Genomic DNA, 18805 nt, shown 5'->3' on the forward strand with positions numbered 1-18805 from the left:
ACCCAGACCTTAATGACGTTGCCATTGGGGCTCCAAATTAAGCAAACCGCATCCCATTAAAGAATTGATTCCTGGAGACAGTGGCTTCAGTATGGCATTTACGTGATAAATTCAAGTTTTCGGATGGGCATCCTAAAAGAAAAAATTCCCTTGTGAAAAGGTAGGTCCCAGAAGATCCAGGGGAGTTTCTGTGACAATGCCAAGTATTGTGGTTTTCTTTAAAATGAGAAATGACATTAAGCACAATTTGCAGGAAAACACCTATAACTACCCCTCCCCAGCCTCCCAAAAAAACCCTGCCCATAACAGCTCTCCCCCCAAAAAAGCTATTTTTATGTATCTTTCAGGCTTTCCAGGTTATGCATCTAAATACATCATTTTTCACATCGTTGTCACATGTGCACACGCTTTTTGTTTCTGGTATTATTTGTGAGAGGACACTTGAAAAGCTGAAACCCTCTCCCTGGATATTGATTTCTGATTTTCTCCTCCTGGGGCACACCCTGCTGAAGTGAGAAAGATTCCCCCAGGCCCCTCCCATTCAGGGTCATCCCTGGCAGCTCCCTTTCCTTTTAAACCGTTCCTGTCTCTCCTGGCACTTCCCCAGTTCCCCAACTCCATCCAGGTAGGGTGACTGCCCTGCCCGTCTGGTGCGTGGCCTCTGTGCCATCTTAAGATGAGAATTGCCCTCTAGGTTCACGCTGCTATGATCCCGATTCCAGCAGGTCTAAGGAGGATGGATCTTAGAAGGCCCAAGAATGCCACAGGCAAGAAAGAATTTCCCATTCTCAGTGGAGACTGGAGCAAATCCGGAGAATCTCTAGAATGGGAGATCTGAGAGTGCAGACAGATGGGAGGAGAAGGTGCCGACTTTCCAGAAATTCAGACTCCCTCTTGACGGCCCCTCCCTGTCCTGACTTGTGAAGGTTGCTTTGTGCTTTGACAGACAGGAGCGGCCTGGATTGGAAAGGGCCTGTGTCTTAATGCAGAAATGCCGTACTATGTTCCAGCCTTCTAATGGAGGGCCCTGCTGTTATTTCTGGAATCCCTGGGGCCCCGCTACAGACACATGAGTGTTTATGGCCCTGTGGGCTGGGGTGGAGCTGGACACTGAGAAATCCCAATGGAAAGAATTTGCATGTGGAAGGTCAGATAAAATGCCTTCTGTATGACCAGTGAATTTCAAGCTCACCAAAATTAGAGGCAACCCGGGCAAGGGGAGAAGCCAGTGGAGGTGGATGGAGACCCTGGAGAGGAAATTGTCGGGGGATGGAACCTCTGTGGTAGAGAGAGGGGCTACCAGAAGGAGCAAGCACACTAAATTCTTTGTCAGAAAGTCTAGGCTGTGCTGTGGTCTCCCGCAGTGACCTTGGGCAAGTTTTTGCTGCTTTCTGTACCTTAGTCTCTGAAATTTCTGCTTTCATTCAATCAAATATTTATTGAACACCAACTCATCTAGTTGCAATCATCTGGAATCATGGGTAAAAACTGCTTCCAACCAATGACACAGTATAAAATTGCATTTTAGAAAGATTCAGAGGACCCTCTGCATAGCTAAAGGCTTCTGTGCCTGAAAGAACTCGGGTTGGAGAGAAATAAGGTTCTGAGAACTTGAAGTCCCTGGACACAGAAAGAGCTAACATGTGTTGAGTGATTGCATGTGTCAAGCACTATTTTAAGTCTTTTGCAAGAATTAACTTATCCAATCTGCTTAATGCCACTACAAAGTAGGCGTTATTATGCTCACCATCTCTATTTCACAGACAAGGAAATTAAGGTACAGGGTGGTCAAGCATGACGTACAGGGCCACACAGCTAGAGAGCGGCAGAACTTGGATATGGACCCCATGCAGTTTGGGTGCCAAAGCTCATCTTTTTAACCACTGCTGAGGCTGCCTCACCAAGTCTCCCCAGATCTCTGCTAGATGCTGTAGAGATCCTAGGACAAATCAGACCAGCCTCTGTCTTCTAGGAGTTGCACCCTAGTAAATATGAAACCTGTTAAGCATCACATCCAACATACTGGGAAGAAGTGCAGGGAACAGACAGCTAGCAAAGGGAGTACTGAGAAATTACTACTTTATTTATAAAGTTCTTATTATTTTTTCTAAGTTACCTGGTATGAAGAAGCTCCTGGAACAAAAAAGGGCACATTAACGTGGAGCCAGAAGACCCTAAATTCCAGCCCTGCTATTTATATGTGATTTGACCTTGGATACCTTGATCTTCTCTGAAACTCAGTTCCCTCTACCTGTAATCTATAAAAATAGTCCCAGCTGAGCACAGTGGCTCATGTCTGTAATCCCAACACTTTGGGAGGTCGAGGTGGGTGGATTGCTTGAGCCCAAGAGTTCCAGACAAGTGTAGGCAACGTGGCAAAAACCTGTCTCTACAAAAAATATAAAAATTAGCTGGGTGTGATGGCGTATGCATGTAGTCCCAGCTACCTGTGAGGCTGAGATGGGAGGATCGCCTGAGGCCGGAAGGTCGAGGCTGGCGTGAGCCATGATTGCACCACTGCACTCCAGCCTAGGCAACAGAGTGAGACCCTGTCTCAAAAATCATCATCATCATGATCATCATGATCATCATCATCATCATCATCATCATCATCATCGCTACATCAAAGAGTTGTTTGGAGATTAGATGAGCTGTCACATAGGAAAATGCTGAGCATATAGCAAGTGTTCAGTAAGTAGTGTTTTCTTTTTTCCTTCTTTCCCTCTGCTTGGGGATGGGGTACGGCACTGGGGGGATGCTATCCTGTGCAAGGATCCTTAGAACTTTATTAAATGTTTAGTGAAAGCTTATCTCTTGAATCATTGTTGTAATTAGTGCAGTTAATGGTCTACAGAATAGCTACATTCCATGTACATTTCAGAATGAATGAGTCCTTCAGGTTGAGCTCATTCTCATAAATTGCTTCAGTGATTTATTTGCTCAGACCAGTGGATCACCAGAAACTTCTTCCTGTCCTGCCATACGGCAGCTAGTTTAGTGACAAGCAAACATTTGAGTGGGACTTTTCACCCAAACTCTTCATATAATTATTATCGGTGCTTCTGTGCAGTGGGCAGATAAAGAGTTACCCCCCACCGCCCGGCCTGTGGGTGCTAAATGAGGTTTCGTAGAGTCACAGTCAGGCGGGGAAATCAAGGGAGCCTGGTCAAGAAAGTTTTTCTACATATTCCTTAGTTTGAAACTTGATTCACTTTGTTCAGGGTGATGGTTAGTTGTATGTGTCAACTTGGTGGGTCACAATGCCCAGATACTTAGTCAAACACTATTCTGGGTGTTTCTGTGAGGGTGTTTTTGGATGAGATTAACATTTAAATCGGTGGACTTTGTTGTTGGTGGTGGTTTCTTTGGTTTTGTTTTTTGAGACAGAGTCTCGCTCTGTCACCCAGGCTGGAGTGCAGTGGTGTGATCTTGGCTCGCTGCAGCCTCCACCTCCCTGGTTCAAGCAATTCTCCTGCCTCAGCCTCCCGAGTGGCTGGAATTATAGGCGTGAACCATCATGCCTGGCTAATTTTTGTATTTTTAGTAGAGATGGGGTTTCATCATGTTGGCCAGGCTGGTCTTGAACTCCTGACCTCAAGTGATCCACCTGCCTCGGCCTCCCAAAGTGCTAGGATTACAGGCATGAGCCACTGTGCCTGGCCTAAATCGGTAGACTTTGAATAAGCAGTTTGCACTCCCTAATGTGGGTGGGCCTCATCAGATCAGAAACCTGAAAAGAACACACAAAGAGCAGCCTTATTTGAGCAAGAGGGAATTCTCCAGCAGACTGCCTTCAGACTCCATCCGAAGCACCGGCCCTTCCTGGGTCCCCCGCAGATGCCTTTAGAACTCGAAAGAGAACATGAGCTCTCCTGGGTCTACAGCCTGCTGGCCTGCAGGTTTTGAACTTGCCAGCATCCATAACTGTGTGAGCAAATTCCTTATAATAAATCTCTCTCTCTATACACATACACATACATATAAATACATGTGTGTATTCTGTTGAATGCATTTAGTAACCTTTTTTTTTTTTTTTTACCCAACAAATGATATGGATATCTTCTTTTTTTTTTTTTTTTAAATGGAGCCTCACACTGTTGCCCAGGCTGGAGTGCAGTGGCGTCATTTCGGCTCACTGCAACCTTTACTTCCTGGGTTCAAGCAATTCTTCTGCCTCAGCCTCCTAAGTAGCTGGGACTACAGGCACATGCCACCACGCCTGGCTAATTTTTGTATTTTTGGTAGAGATGGGGTTTCACCATGTTGGTCAGGCTGGTCTTGAACCCCTGACCACAGGTGATCCGCCCACCTTGGCTTCCCAAAGTGGCTGGGAATACAGGTGTTAGCCACCACGCCTGGCCAGATATGGATATCTTTTAATAGCTTTTAATGTGTGTCTGCAACATATCAGTCTCTCTTCTCTCCCTTACCAGACCATGAGCCTCTTGAGGGTAAGGGCTTTTTTGTTTTGTTTTGTTTTGTTTTTATCTGTATTCGGTGAACGCTCAACAGCTGGGTAAACTTAGGTATTATAGTTCCCACTGGCTGACTAAACTGATGCTCAGAGAGGTTCAATTACCTATCCCAATTGGTAAACTTTAGAGTTAAGACTTAAAAACAGGTCTGTCTGATTTTAATCTTCTACTACAACAAACAAGAATCTGTGCTACCTGTAATAGAAGACAGAAGTTCCAGTGTTCGCTGGCCTGGGAACAATGTTTAGTTATTTGAGGCTGGTGGGTGGCTCAATATATATCTACCCGTGAGTCAGCGGATGATTTTATTTTCATACGGAAGGCTCTGTTTTTACGCTCAACACATCCAGCAGCGAGAGAGGTGCCTCCTTGTCCCTTGTCTGTTCCCTTTAACTGTCTGCATGGTTCCCCTCCTCTCCCACTGCCACCATCAGACTGCTACCTCCCAGTGGGAGAAGTTACATATGACCTCTATGTCCCTGGTGACTTTGCCGGGCCACAGAAGGCATTCAGTGAAGGCTTGTTTGGAAGAGTGGATCCAGACCATTCAGGACGCATTTCCAATAATGCTGACCATTGGCATTGTGTGCTTAGTATGTGCCCAACCATATACAGAGTCACTAGAATAGTAAAGCCACAGAAGGAAAGCACGCAAGGCAGAGCTGTGTCTCCAGCAGATGTTCCGTAGATACAGGATTGCATCTGCTCGGAAGAATACACCCAGAACCTTAAAGCCAGCACAGAAGGGGTCCCCGAGCCATCAGAAAGCTGTCGCAAGATCACACACTGATGCTCACACATGCAAGACTTAGAGGAGTGTTCTCCAAGCCCTCACTCAGACTCAATTTCCTGTTAATTCATTCCACAAAATATCTAAAGGTCTTCAACGTGCCAGATGCTGTCCTAAGGGCTGGAGTTTCCGGCATGATTAAGACACAGTCTGTGCTTAGAAGGAGCTTGACCAAGAGCACAGAGGTGGGTGCCTAACCTGGAGGTCAGCAAAGGCAGGGAAGATCCCCTTTCTCTTTGGTTGCAAGATGTTCAGTTACCGGGTTTCCTGGTCCACAGCAGTCTAGAAGTGGCTACTTAGAAGTTGGGAGCAGAATTAGTCCCGACACTTCCTCTGAAATCTACTCCACATTTCTGCAGATGATTTTGAGTAGAGTAACATCTAGGGCTTTGGGGAGCCCATTTCTGTGGTCTATGCAAGGCAATCAGTGGACAAGGCAGAGACAACAAACCCATAAAGAGCTCATGAAAAATCCAGAGAGGCCAGGGCTAATTAGTGTTGGGGTACATAGCCCATATGTCCCAGGCAGGCCCTAGGTACGCAGCAATTAGCCTTAATCATCACAAAAAAAAATGGTCATTATGTTTCATATTTTTATGCTTCATATTATATGTAGACATATACCTTCTCTCTCTCTCTCTCTCTTTCTCTCTCTGGACATACATGACAGTTGGGATTTTTTTAAGTTTTGGTACATAATCATCTCCCTAATTATGACTCATCTTCAGACAATTCGAGATAGTTGAAGAGATGAATGACCACAAAACAGCTAGAGAACAATGCACACAGGAGTTGATTGTGTGCTTCTCACAATAAGTGCTATGGGAGTTGAGAGAAGGGAGACATGAGTGTGGGCTCAGGCACCAGAAGGCTATGGAGTGAAAGGGACGCCTGTGGGGACAGCCACTGAGGTCATGCCAGTCTGTGTTTCCATCCTTCCTGCTGCCCGGTGGAGGGGTCCCTGGGAAGGGGAGGAAGGCACAGCTGTTCCTGCTTGTGCTGGAGTTGCGTTTGGACAGGGCTGACTCCCGAAAAGGTGGATCTGGATACAATGTCAGAATGTGACCAGCCAGGAGAGCTAGGCAGCCATGGTGCAGAGGACTCTTCTGCCTCTCCCCCTCCTGCCCTAACCAGCTCAGCACCAAGCACACGGGCACTTTAAAAGCACAGGCCATGCTGGGAGACTCGCTGTGCTACCCTCAACCCCTTCAGCAGGAGCAGCTCTGTAAACAATGCAAGTGTGACCTTCATTTTGCTTTGTGACTTAAAACCCTTCACCGTTATTCAGCTGCAGCTCAGCATGGTGCTTGGACTCAGGAGCCAGATGACCTGGGTTCAAATCATGGCTGCACTACTCACAAGATATGTGACTTTGGGCAGGTCAGCTGGCCACTCTGTGCCTCAGTTTCCCCATTTGTAAAATGGGGATGATGGTAGTAAGAGTCCTACCCCATAGGGTTGTTAGGAAGCTCCAGGGAGGAAGGCTGGTGAGGAGCTCCCTGACTCCTCTCCTGTCTTCTCTCCTGGCTCCATTCCTTCTCTCTGCTTCAGCCTCTTCTGGGCTTTGCTCTGCTGCCATCTTCCCCTGGCTACCTGTGCATCTCTCAGGTCTTTGAGGAAATGGCACTTTCTCCATGGGGTGTTCTAGGGCTCTGAGCCCCTCTCAGCTAGGTGAGCCTCCTCCATCCTGGACTCCCCAAGCAGGTAGTTACTTGATGTTGCTTCCCTTGGTCCACTTGTCCAATAGCTGAAGGTATCTCAGAGAGGGGGTGCTATGTCCATGTGATTTGCCTGTGTAGCCCCAGTGCCTAGCAGAGTGCTTAGCAGATACGCTGGGTGCCAAGAAAGCAATGGCAAAATGGACGAATTCATAAAGGATGGAAGGAGGAGTCATAGGCCAGTGCACAGTGCCCAAAGGACAGAGCTGAGGCTGCTGGTCAGGACAGCTTCAGGCTCTGGCCAGGCTCCAGCACACAGCTGGAGGCACCCGTGACTCTAGCTGGGAGGGGCTGGAAGATCCAGGCAGCCCCTGACCGCCCTCCTTCCCCTTAGTCATGTCCAGTTCTGTAAACACATTCTCAACTGCACCAGAAGTCCTGGCAGTTAAGAGAACCCAGTGAAGAAACCTTTTGCAGAGAGAGAAAAGAACCCTTTTGAATGTGATCAATCACGCTGATTTATTTGGATGATTTCTCTTCTGGATTTTCTTAAACCAGGGAAAACCCAAGTAAGATATTTGGGGCCCTCATTCATCTAGACAAAACACATAAAAGCTTGTTACATCAAAAGCCACCCCTGGAAAAAAAAGGAGTTTCGCCAACCCACTCAGCTATTAACATGAGATGCTCTCTGCCTGCAGACAGCAATTGCTATAATTGATGCAAACGATCCCAGCCACACTCCCTGATCCTGGTTCTGAAACTCAGAGATGCAGCTGACCAGACTGATGTGGCCAGCCTCACTCTGAAAGATCCTGCAGCAGGCAAATTGCTGGAATGTGTTCAGACGGAATCCAGCTGCTACAACCGTCACACAAACTTCCTGAAATAGAGGACAAAAGGTAGCAACTTGTCGCTTCTTGAGCCAAGAGATTTAGAACCTGAGACCAAACGAGAGAGATTAAAATAAAAAATGCAAGAAGTCAGTGAAATGAGGATTTAGCTCACCAGGCCAAAGCAGGCAGTCTTGGGTCTTTGCTGGACAGTTGTAGCTGCCATATGAGCTGTCCCTGCCAGGGCTGGGATCTGGAGACTGATGCTGAAACCTTGGCCTGGAAGTGATGCTGATGAAGCAGGGCTCTGACAGCCCCTACACTCTCAGAGGTCTGGGCAGCACAGATGAAATTATCACTCCAAGATCCTCAAAGCGTCATTAGCTGAATTTTTTAGAACACTAGTAAACACCTAGTAGATGCTCAGAAAATGCATGTTTTCCTTCCCTTTCCTGAATTCCAGGGGCCTAGCTTGGTCTGTGTTAATTACTATATCAGAGTCTTTATTTGCAAGTGAAAGAAACCAGCTCTAGTGGATTTAAATATAAGACTGTTACTTCTTACTGATTGTGAGGAAGGCTGGTGAAGCAGGCTTATAGAATGAGCAGGTGCTGGGAGGGTGTGCAGCTAGAACCATGGCCAAAATCACCCTGCAGACCTCTCCCAGGGAGATCCCTGTTGCTTCTGCCACTGAACAGCAGACATCAGACCATGCTGCACTGACTCCGTGGCACCAGGTCCTGGAACCTGGATGCCGACACGGTCCAGGACCCTCTACTCTCATTGAAATCCATGACACTAAGCCTTGCTGCTGCCCCACAAACGAATTCTCCACAGTCCCTGCTGCTTTGGGTCATTCACTCCAGATTCAAAATCCCTGGCTGTGGTGTCTGGCCAGGTCTGAGTCACGTGCCACGCCAAGGTTCAAGATAAGCTAGGGGGAGTAAGTATCTAGAATGTACACCTTTCAAAGAGAAAAGTGGGCTCCACTTCCCACTAAGGTTCATAAAGTGGGGAATTCTTCCACCAAAGAAAGGGGCTTCAGAGGCTGGGCAGCCTGAAAATAGCACATCCCCTGCAGTTATACTTGGGTTTCCAGTCTACGTGGCAGAAAAAAAATCAAAAGCCATGCATGGACAGTGTGCAAAAGCTGGGGCCTGGGAAAAGCCTTAGCCTGGATCTCATCTTTCTCTTTCTGGAAAAGGTTGGGGGAGCTTTGCTGTCATTGATGCCCCTACCTGGAAGGCTTTTCCCTCCCCAGACTTGCCCTCCTCCATGACCCACAAAGATCTCTCTCTTGTTGAAGGTGCGATTCTACCTCTAGATTGCATCACACTTTTTAGAAATGAATTACTTCATTTATGTAGGTCTTGTTAAGCTCACCCAGGATGAGGACAAAACTCGTATTCATTAAACAGTTAATAAACATTCACTGAGTGTCTGCTAGGCCTTGGGAAGACCTAGGGGACAAAGACATGGCCTATCCCTTTGAGAAGAAGGTCACATCGGGTGCCAAGTGTGTGGAGGTGTGAAGGCTTTGCAGAGGAGGTGACTTATTTAAATGGGTCTAAAGATGTCCCCAGCCATTGGTAGTGGGAGAGGTGCATCCTAGAGAGAAGGAACAGCATGTACAGGGCAAGGAGCCATGAGAAGGCGTGGCGGTTTTGGAACAGATTTGTTGGGATATGGTGTGCGTGTGGGCAGCAGGCAAGGAGGTGGGAGGTGAGGTTGCTGCTGAAGATTGGGACCACATGGCTGGGCACGGTGGCTCATGCTTGTAATCCCAGCACTTTGGGAGGCCGAGGTGGGTGGATCACGACATCAGGAGTTCGAGACCAGCCTGGCCAAGATGGTGAAACCCCATCTCTACTAAAAATACAAGAATTAGCCGGGCGTGGTGGTGGGTGCCTGTAATCCCAGCTACTTGGAAGGCTGAGGCAGGAGAATCACTTGAACCTGGGAGGTGGAGGTTGCAGTAAGCCGAGATCACGCCACTGCACTCCAGCCTGGGCGACAGAGACTCCATCTCAAACAAAACAAAACAAAACAAAGATTAGGATCACATTCCTTTTACCCCAATCTTTAAAACCTGCTGAATTTTTTTTTTTTAACCCATTGAGTTTTACATTTTGTTTTATTTTCTTATTTTTGTAGAGACAGAGGTCTTGCTATGTTGCCCAGGCTGGTCTCAAGCTCCTGGCCTCAAGCAATCCTCCCTCCTCAGCCTCCAAAAGTGCTGGGATTACAGGTGTGAGTCACTGCGCCTGGCCTGAAACCACATTCTTAGGACCCTTGAGTATCTCCCTGAGGAAAAGACATTGTATCCTGAGACCATTAGAAATCATCAGATACTTTTTAAATTGATTTTTTATTGTGATAAATATACATAACATAAAATTTACCATATAAACCATTTTTAAGTGTACAGTCCAGTGGCATTAAATACATTCAAAATGCTGTGCAGCCAGCACCACCATCCATCTCCAGAACTCTTTCATCTTGTAAAACTGAAACTCTGCACCCATTTAACACTAATCCCCCATGCTACCCTCCCCCTAGTTCCTGGCAACCGCCACCATCCTACTTTCTGTCTCTATCATCAATGCTTTTAAGCCCGAGGGGCACCTGATGGGATTTTTAAGAAAAGTCCCCCCAGCTACATTGTAAAGGATAGGTTGGAGGACTTGGGGTAGGAGGCGGCTGCAGAGAAGTTCAGAGGTGACGATGACAGTGGCAGTGGGGTGGGGGGTGTGTGCAGGAGGGTGGCGAGAGAGATTGCAGAGATATTGATTAGATGCGGAAGTCAAGAGGCATCCAAGGTCACTCCAAGGCATCTTTTTATTATTATTATTTTTTTTATGTTTTTGAGACAGAGTCTCACTCTGTTGCCCAGGCTGGAGTGCAGTGGCGTGATCTGGGCTCACTGCCACCTCCGCCTCCTGGGTTCAAACAATTCTCCTGCCTCAGCCTCCTGAGTAGCTGGGACTACAGGCGCGTGCCACCATTCCCAGCTAATTTTTATATTTTTAGTAGAGACAGGATTTCAACATCTTGGCCAGACTGGTTTTGAACTCCTGGCCTCAAGTGATCTGCCCTCCTTGGCCTCCCAAAATGCTGGGATTATAGACGTCAGCCACTGCACTCGGCCTGAGGCGTCTTTTTCTATCTTATTTTCACGATGTTAACCCCCACACCCATTCTTGTGTGAGACAGAGAGGCGATTATGATTGTACAGGAGTTTTACATAATCCTCTGATCCTATCAATTCATAAATATTTTAAAATTACAGCCTATTTAGATGGTGAAGGACATCCTCCCATATCATTCCCGTAAGATGTGTGAGAGGACTTTAGGGCAAATTTGACCATTGCATGCTCTAATCCATTTTATAAAAGAGAAATCATTTACAAAAGTAGTTTATGGTCATGAAATGAGCCATGACAATTCAGAACAGTTCCTGTGCTAAGAAAAATTATCTGAAGCTTGCATTCAAAAGACAGCTGACTAAACACAGGATCTGAAGTGATCAGAAGACCTGGGTTCCAGTCCAGTCTGCCACGAACTCGGTGACCCTGGGAGAGCGGCTTAACTTCTCTGCATCTCTGTTTCCTCTTTAGCACAGTGGTTGCTGTGAGGATTAAATGAGATGCTTTGTGTAAAGCCCTGCGCAGCGTGTGACCCACAGTGAGTGCTCAGTTCATAGTGGTTGCTGTTGTCTGTTATGATAACAATGATCATCATCATTATCTCCAAAGACTCATTCAGCCCTGACGCCCTGTGCTTTGCAGTTGTTCTTTTTTTTTTTTTTTGAGGCGGAGTCTCCCTCTGTCCCCCAGGCTGGAGTGCAGTGGCAGGATCTCCACTCACTGCAAGCTCCGCCTCCCAGGTTCACGCCATTCTCCTGCCTCAGGCTCTTGAGTAGCTGGCACTACAGGCAACCACCACCACATTCGGCTAATTTTTTGTATTTTTAGTAGAGACGGCGTTTCACTGTGTTAGCCAGGATGGTCTCGATCTCCTGACCTCGTGATCCGCCCGCCTCAGCCTCCCAAAGTGCTGGGATTACAGGCATGAGCCACCTTGCCCGGCCTGCGGTTGTTCTTGAGAGGGAGATGGAACTCTCCATTCCTGGTTGTTCTGAAGAGAGTGTCCCACCCTCCCTGCAGGGCCTCCCCTGTCCCTGTAGACTCAGCCTCAGCTTTTCTGGAGTGTAACATTTCCGCCAGCCTCATTGTCTTCCTTTCTCGCTTCTCCCAATTTACTCTGGTCCCAGATCACCCTGCCTAGTTTTCCTTAGCAGCTGTGCTGTTTCCTTTTCTACCCCAGTGATGCCAAAATCTCCTCTGAATCTGGGCGCACTGGAGGTAGAGTAGGGGTGAGACCCTCTTCTCTCTCCTCTCTCAGGCCATAGACCCCTCCCTGAAGCTCCTCTGCCCCTCTCTCTGAGCCTCAGAGCCTTCCTTGCCACTCGGAGCTCGCCTTTGGGTGCCCTCTTGAAAGCTGTGTTCTGGGTACAGAATCTTGTCTAGAGCCTCAGATAATGGGACTTTCCCTGTGGGAGGCCAGGCTGAGGGACACCACCCCTGAGTTCTCAGGGGGCCGCTGGGCTGTGATTAGGTGCAGGGCTGACATCTGTATTTGAAACACAGAGTGGGCCAGTGTGAACTCTATTGATTGAGAAGAGACACAGGTGCTAGAGTGAAGGTGCATGGATTGGAGGCATCTTGGAAACCCACACAATAGGAAACGGCTCTAGACCGAACTGTTACCCCAGGGCTAGGCTCTCCCTACCTAAGAGATAACCCATGTGTTTTTCTTCTTCGCAGTGTGTAGTTTAAAATCATTTGCTTTGTAGGCAACAATCCACAGGGCTGGGCACGTACCCAATTGACTGATTGGTAAGAGAGTCAAATATTTGTTGATGGAAAAAGCTTCAAGGTTCGTTTAGAAATGGCTCATGAAGATAAACATCTATTTTGAAGTTACTTTGGTTGTGAGGCTTGAGATTTTATATCACCGTATATTTTTAGGGTCCTTTACATTTTTCAGTGTTGTTGAAAAGCAATTTATTGTTCACCATGTGCCATGGTAGTTCCCCAACTTGAAGGCAAAGACTGTTTGTGTTTCTCCCAGCACCTAACAGAGTGTTGAATGCATAGTAGATATTCAACAAATATTAATTTCAAGCATCTTTTGTAGCACAAATTATTTATTCTAGATCATTAACCTCAGAAATTCCAACTTAGTCACCTGCCAGGCCTAATTCCTCGTTTCAAGTAAGTGAGACACCGCTTAGGGCTGCCTGCGATCAGTGCATGCTGTATGTTTTCGTGCATATCTGCCTGGATTCCAGTGTGGCCAACTGATGATGATTGAAAAGTGAGTATCCAGCAGGCATTGCAGGGACCAATGTCTCATCAGAGACCCTGTTCACACATGTTCTTCACTTGGTGACTGGTTTTACAGGTGTCTGATGATAGCAAATATTTGTCTGTATTTCCTGGTGCGGAATTCTAGGCTCCTGACAGCTTTCGTGAAAAAGCATAGGCAGGAAAACCACTGTGTACTCCAGAGTTCTTCGAAAGTGAATTTCATCGCTGGCCAGAGTTTCAAGTACAGAGTCATTCTCTTGGTTAGTGCAGAAATAACTGTGCTACAGTAACTGACCAACAAAAGTGCCTTCCAGTTCTAAGTCTTGTTTAGTCTCACTTTGAGCCCTCCGTCACTTGGATTAGGGGCCTCCCTGTCATTGCTGGAAGCAACTTCAGGAAGCATCTCTTCCAGGTCTTTACCTAAGGGCCAATGTGGACGGTGTGTGCCCCGGACAGGTGTGTGGGTTGTGAACATACTGAAATAGGCTGCTCCCATGAGTAAAGAGTTGATGTCCTCAAGCATCATGAATGCCCTCCTGTCGCTCCCGTTCTTTCCTGGAACCCTATACACTCTCCACACCCTGATCCAGCAATGAAAGGGTTAATGCCTGGCCCAGCCCTGGGGGTGGTGGGTGGGGGCCTCCAGCTCTGCTGCTGCTGGGACTCTGCCACATTGGGTGGGAGGTGAGGTATTTTGATTGTCACTCCTGGCAGTGGGGTTCAGACTCAATGCACTGGAGAGCTGCATTGATGGGTTCCCAGCGAGGAAAGTTGTGTGAGGACGTGGCTGCTTCAGGAGAGTGAAGCTGGCTGCTGCTGGGGCTAATCCTGAGGAGGCTGCAGGAGGCTGAGAAACTCAACACATGGCACGTGAGTAGTGTTTGTGGCTCTGCCTACAGAGAGCCTAGAGGTTCTGGGGGACATAAGTAGAAGGAGAGGCAGATGATGTCACTCCCGCATATGCACCCCTTCCATGGCTGTCCACCTGCCCAGGATAATTAAACCCCCGGGTGTGGCATCAGGCCCCCAGTCCTGGTCCTTGCCAGTCTCTCCACTCTCTCTGGCAGTCCCCCTGTTCACCAGCCCCTCCTCCGCCCTCCTCCGCCCTCCTCCCTCCCTGCATCATGCTCTTCCCTCTACCTGGAATGTCCCGCTCTTTGTTACTGACAAGGGTCTACTCATCCTTTAAGACCAAGGTTCTCGGCCGGGCGGGGTGGCTTATGCCTGTAATCCCAGCACTTTGGGAGGCCGAGGCGGGCAGATCATGAGGTCAGGAGATCGAGATCATCCTGGCTAACACAGTGAAACCCCGTCTCTACTAAAATTACAAAAAATTAGCCGGGCATGGTGGCAGGCACCTGTAGTCCCACCTACTTGGGAGGCTGAGGCAGGAGAATGGCATGAACCCGGGAGGCGGAGCTTGCAGTGAGCTGAGATGGCGCCACTGCACTCCAGCCTGGGTGACAGAGCGAGCCTCCATCTCAAAAAACAAAAAAAACAACAACAACAAAAAACCAAGGTTCTCCTCTTCTAAATTTTCTCCGACTCTTTTCCAAACAGCCCTGACCCTAGGGCCACCACTGCCCACCATGGTGCTTTTGCAAGGTTCAGGAGACCCCCAGAGAAGAGGCGCGGCAGAGGCAGCCCACCAAGGGTGTAGGCTGTTCTTGAAGCTCCCTCCCCTGTTCAGCGAGGGCAGGGACAGGGCACCATCTGCACAGTGTCTACCCTCGCCCCGCCCCTTGCTCTCTCATTGCATGCTGGCACCTGGTGGACCTCAGCATTGCATTTCCTGCCCTCCCTTGCAACCATGGGTTTCCTTCTGTGCTTCCTCCCACTGGCCCATGAGTTCTCCCAAGGCAGGGCCTGTGACGTTGGTTTCTGTATCCCAAGTAGCTGTGATAAGTAATGTGGATCCCATGGTAAGCTGCCCACAAATGTGTTTTTTAAAGGAGAAAGAGAGCTAGAGGGGAGGAGAGGGAATGGGTGGAGGGGAATTCCCTATAATCTGTCTACTCCTCCGGCTCTCCTGGTCCTCTGGGGCAGTGCTGCTTCAATGGACAATGGCAGCAATGGAGGAAGAAGAGGAAGGGAGGGCTTGGTGTGTCTTGGCTGTAAAGAGGGCTCCTCACCAGGCTCTCGCCAGCGCCCAGCCCCCGTAGACCCAGCCTTGTGTTTAGTTGCAGGGAGAACATACCTCTGGGGAGTGTTTGGGGAAGGGATCTCCCGGATATAGGAAAGCCCGGATTCTTCAGGGGACCAAAGCCCCCCCAGATAGGATGTCTGGCACATCCTCGGGCCTTCTCAGAGGAATAAGGTGCTGTGGGGCGTGTTAGAACCATACCCATCTTCCTGAGCATGGTCCCAGGCTGGGGCCACAATGAGGAACAAGGAGTCCCTGCCCTTGGGGAGTCCCAGTTCAGTGGGGATAAAAATCAATTACAGTACCATTCTGTACACACAGGGAAAAAAGTCTCCACAGTGCTGAGGCAACCCCAGAGAAGAAGAGATCAATGCTGTTTGGGAATGGAAACTCACTCATAATGTGCAGGAAGGGAGGTCAGGAGTAAATGACACCTACCTTGGGTTTTAAAGAATGAATAAGGGTTAGGCAAGCCAGTGCAGGATGGAAGGTAATTTTAGGCAGGACAAATGGCATATGCAAAGACAGTCATACATGAAAAGCAGCATGCCCAGGAAGACACAAACAGGGAGATAATGCTGGGAGCTTCAAGTACCAGGCAGGGAAAGTGAGAGATGGGGCAGAGGAGGTGGGTGGGAATGACAACACAAAAAATGGTAAACGGAGCTCAGAGGGATCTAGAATTTAACTGTTATCTTTATTCAATTTATACTTATTAAGCTCCTTCTATATGCGAGATATTTTTCTTCAAATTTTCCCAGCAATCCTTATTCCCCCTTGTCACTAAGGAATGGGCACACCTTGGACACCACATGTCATCTGGACCCACTTTATAGAAGGGGAAACTGCAGCTCAGACTAGGTAAATGTGGTATCTGAGAGCTCCCAGTTGGTTAATGGCAGAACCAAGACTTGAATCCAGATCTCTAAATTTCCCAGTCCTGGCTCTGGTTCCAGACCCTTGCACTATGTGTGTAAAGCAGGCCCTTCAGAGCCGAAACCATTTCTTATTTATTGAGACCTGAAGTGGTTCGTGAAATGATACTCAGGTCAAAGGAATCCAGGATCTCTTTTGAAGCTCTAAATATCAAAGAGACTCATGATTTGGTCAAGAGACTTCCATCACATGTGCATAAGCAGAATTCTCTGCTTGCAAAAAAAGATGGGTTTGGGGGCTTGTAAGCACCTCCCTTTATGTTCCCATGGCTGCCCACTTCTGAGGCTGGCTTTTCAGTTGCTCAATAGTGGTTCCAGTTTGCAACGGTTCACCTTCAGGGTATTGATCCCTCTCTAGTTCTCTCATTGATGTCCCTGTCATTGAGTGAGCTGTTTCAGCAGTACTCCTGTTCTTTTTCAAAGTCACCCTCAGATGCCATCGATTCCATCAGCATTCTTTGCAGGCTGCGGCCTTATTGGTTTGCAAGGACAGCAAATATTGGGAGTTTGGAAACAGCATGCTCCTGGCTTTCCTGGGGAGGGCTGGGCCCTGCAACCAGGTGGGCTTTGCTGAGACAGGAATGAGTGGCAGAAAATGACTGATTGTCTCTGGGTTACAGCTTCAACCGTTAGGGCTCCCTTGGCTTCTTGGGTGCAAGTCCTCCCTGCAGGACATAGAGACTGCATCTTTCTGCCTCCCTACCCGACCCCACAGCCCCTGAGTGCCATCTTCATAACCGGGAGGCTGAGCTGGAAGTCAGCAAGCAGCCTCTGTGGCCAGGCTGTGCAGGATGCGATGTTCCAAACCACGCCCAGATCTGCACCCTGAGGCCCCTAGTTGTGTGGGGTAGTGGGCAATGCCCAGGTTTGCTGTCAGACAGGCAAGGTTCACACCTCAACACTGCCATTTCTAGTTATGTGACCTTGGGAATGTTACCTGCTTTTCCTGAGCCTTTATTATTAAAAATTTATTATGAAATTTCATTTCAAAATGCACTGTCTAATATGGTAGCCACTAAGCACACATGGCTATTAAACGCTTGAAACGTGATGAGTCTGCATTGACATGTGCCGCGAGTATAACACACCTGGATTTCCTCCCTCCCCAGGTGCAACAGTGATCCGAGATGCAGTAGGGAGGGCTGTTTTCCATGCCCAGTGAGGCCTGCCCAGCTCCCATGTGGCCTTTATGGATGGCCTGCCTCCCAACTGGTACCTGGTCCCGTCACAGTCCCAGGACTCTAGACCTCGAGGCAGCCAGGTGGGTGCTACAGATGGTGACCTCTCGGTGGCACAGCCTGGCCCTGCAGCAGAATGCAAGGTTGGGGGCGGGGTGAAGAATGGAGTCTGGATTGTGCCAAAACAGGAGTTTCTATGTCTGGTCCTGCCACCGACTGCACCTGCATTGCTGCGTGACCTTGACAGCTACTCCTTCCACACCTGAACGTCCTCATCTGGAAACTGGACTTGCCTCCTACGGTTCCTGCAAACACAAAATGAGCTAACACCTTTGAGGTGTTTGGTATTGTCCTGGCACTTGGCAAACACATGATAAATATTAGCGATCACTTGCGAGGGGGTGTGGGGTTCGGGGAGCTTTGCCCCTCCTCCCCCTCTCCAGGGCTGAACAGCAGTGAAGAGCTTTCTGCATAAGAGAGAGCAAGAGAGATAAATAAACCCACATCTTCCTCTGAAAGAGGCTCCTGCTGGCTGGCTGCTCACCTGACCAAGTCTCCCTCCCAGCCTCTCTTCACTCTCTGGTCCACCCTCAAGGGAACCAGGTCACACAGCCTCAGCACTTCCTGCATGCCAGTCTCTAGCTGGTGCCTTCCACTGGCTGAACCCCATAAGAAACTAGAGGGTGGCTGGGCCCCGTGGTTCATGCCTGTAATCCCAGCGCTTTGGGAGGCCAAGAGTTCAAGTCCAGCCTGGGCAACATGGTGAAACTCTGTCTCTACAAAAAATACAAAAATTAGCAGGGTGTGGTGGTGCTGAGCTTGGCAGGTGGAGGTTGCAGTGAGCTGAGATGGTGCCACTGTACTCCAGCCTGGGCGACAGAGCAAGACTCCATCTCAAAAAAAAAAAGATAAAGAAAAAAAAAAAAAAAAAACGAAACTAGGGCCAGGCACGGTGGCTCACGCCTGTAATCCCAGCACTTTGGGAGGCCGAGGTGGGTGGATCATCTGAGGTCAGGAGTTCGAGACCAGCCTGGCCAACATGGTGAAACCCCATCTCTACTAAAAATATAAAAAGTAGCTGGGCGTGGTGGTGCGCACCTGTAGTCCCAATTACTTGGGAAGCTGAGGCAGGTGAATCACCTGAACCTGAGAGACGGAGGTTGCAGTGAGCTGAGATCACACCACTGCACTCCAGCTAGCCCAGGAGACAGAATGAGACTCTGTCTTAAAAAAAAAAGAAAGAAAGAAAGAAAGAAAGAAAGAAAGAAAGAAAGAAAGAAAGAAAGAAACTAGAGGACAAGGGATGCATTGATGTAGCTGGTATGCCCCAGCCTCTCTGGGCATAGTGCAGGGTGAAGAAGGGTGGGGACAGTGCTGGAGGGGCATAGCACCTGTCCTCTGATCCAGATGACAGAGAAAGA

At 48.5% G+C, this 18805-nt stretch overlaps 1 long non-coding RNA gene across 1 annotated transcript; it reads left to right on the forward strand.

The window, feature by feature from the left end:
• Positions 1-7342: 7342 nt before the first annotated feature.
• LOC105737918 lies at positions 7343-17902 on the forward strand. Its single transcript, XR_001113611.2, has 3 exons — positions 7343-7492; positions 9911-10004; positions 17316-17902. It is a non-coding gene; the product is annotated as an uncharacterized LOC105737918 (long non-coding RNA).
• The last annotated feature ends 903 nt before the right edge of the window (positions 17903-18805 follow it).

The sequence above is a fragment of the Nomascus leucogenys genome, chromosome 19, assembly GCF_006542625.1.
Source record: "Nomascus leucogenys isolate Asia chromosome 19, Asia_NLE_v1, whole genome shotgun sequence".
Taxonomy (NCBI): domain Eukaryota; kingdom Metazoa; phylum Chordata; class Mammalia; order Primates; family Hylobatidae; genus Nomascus; species Nomascus leucogenys.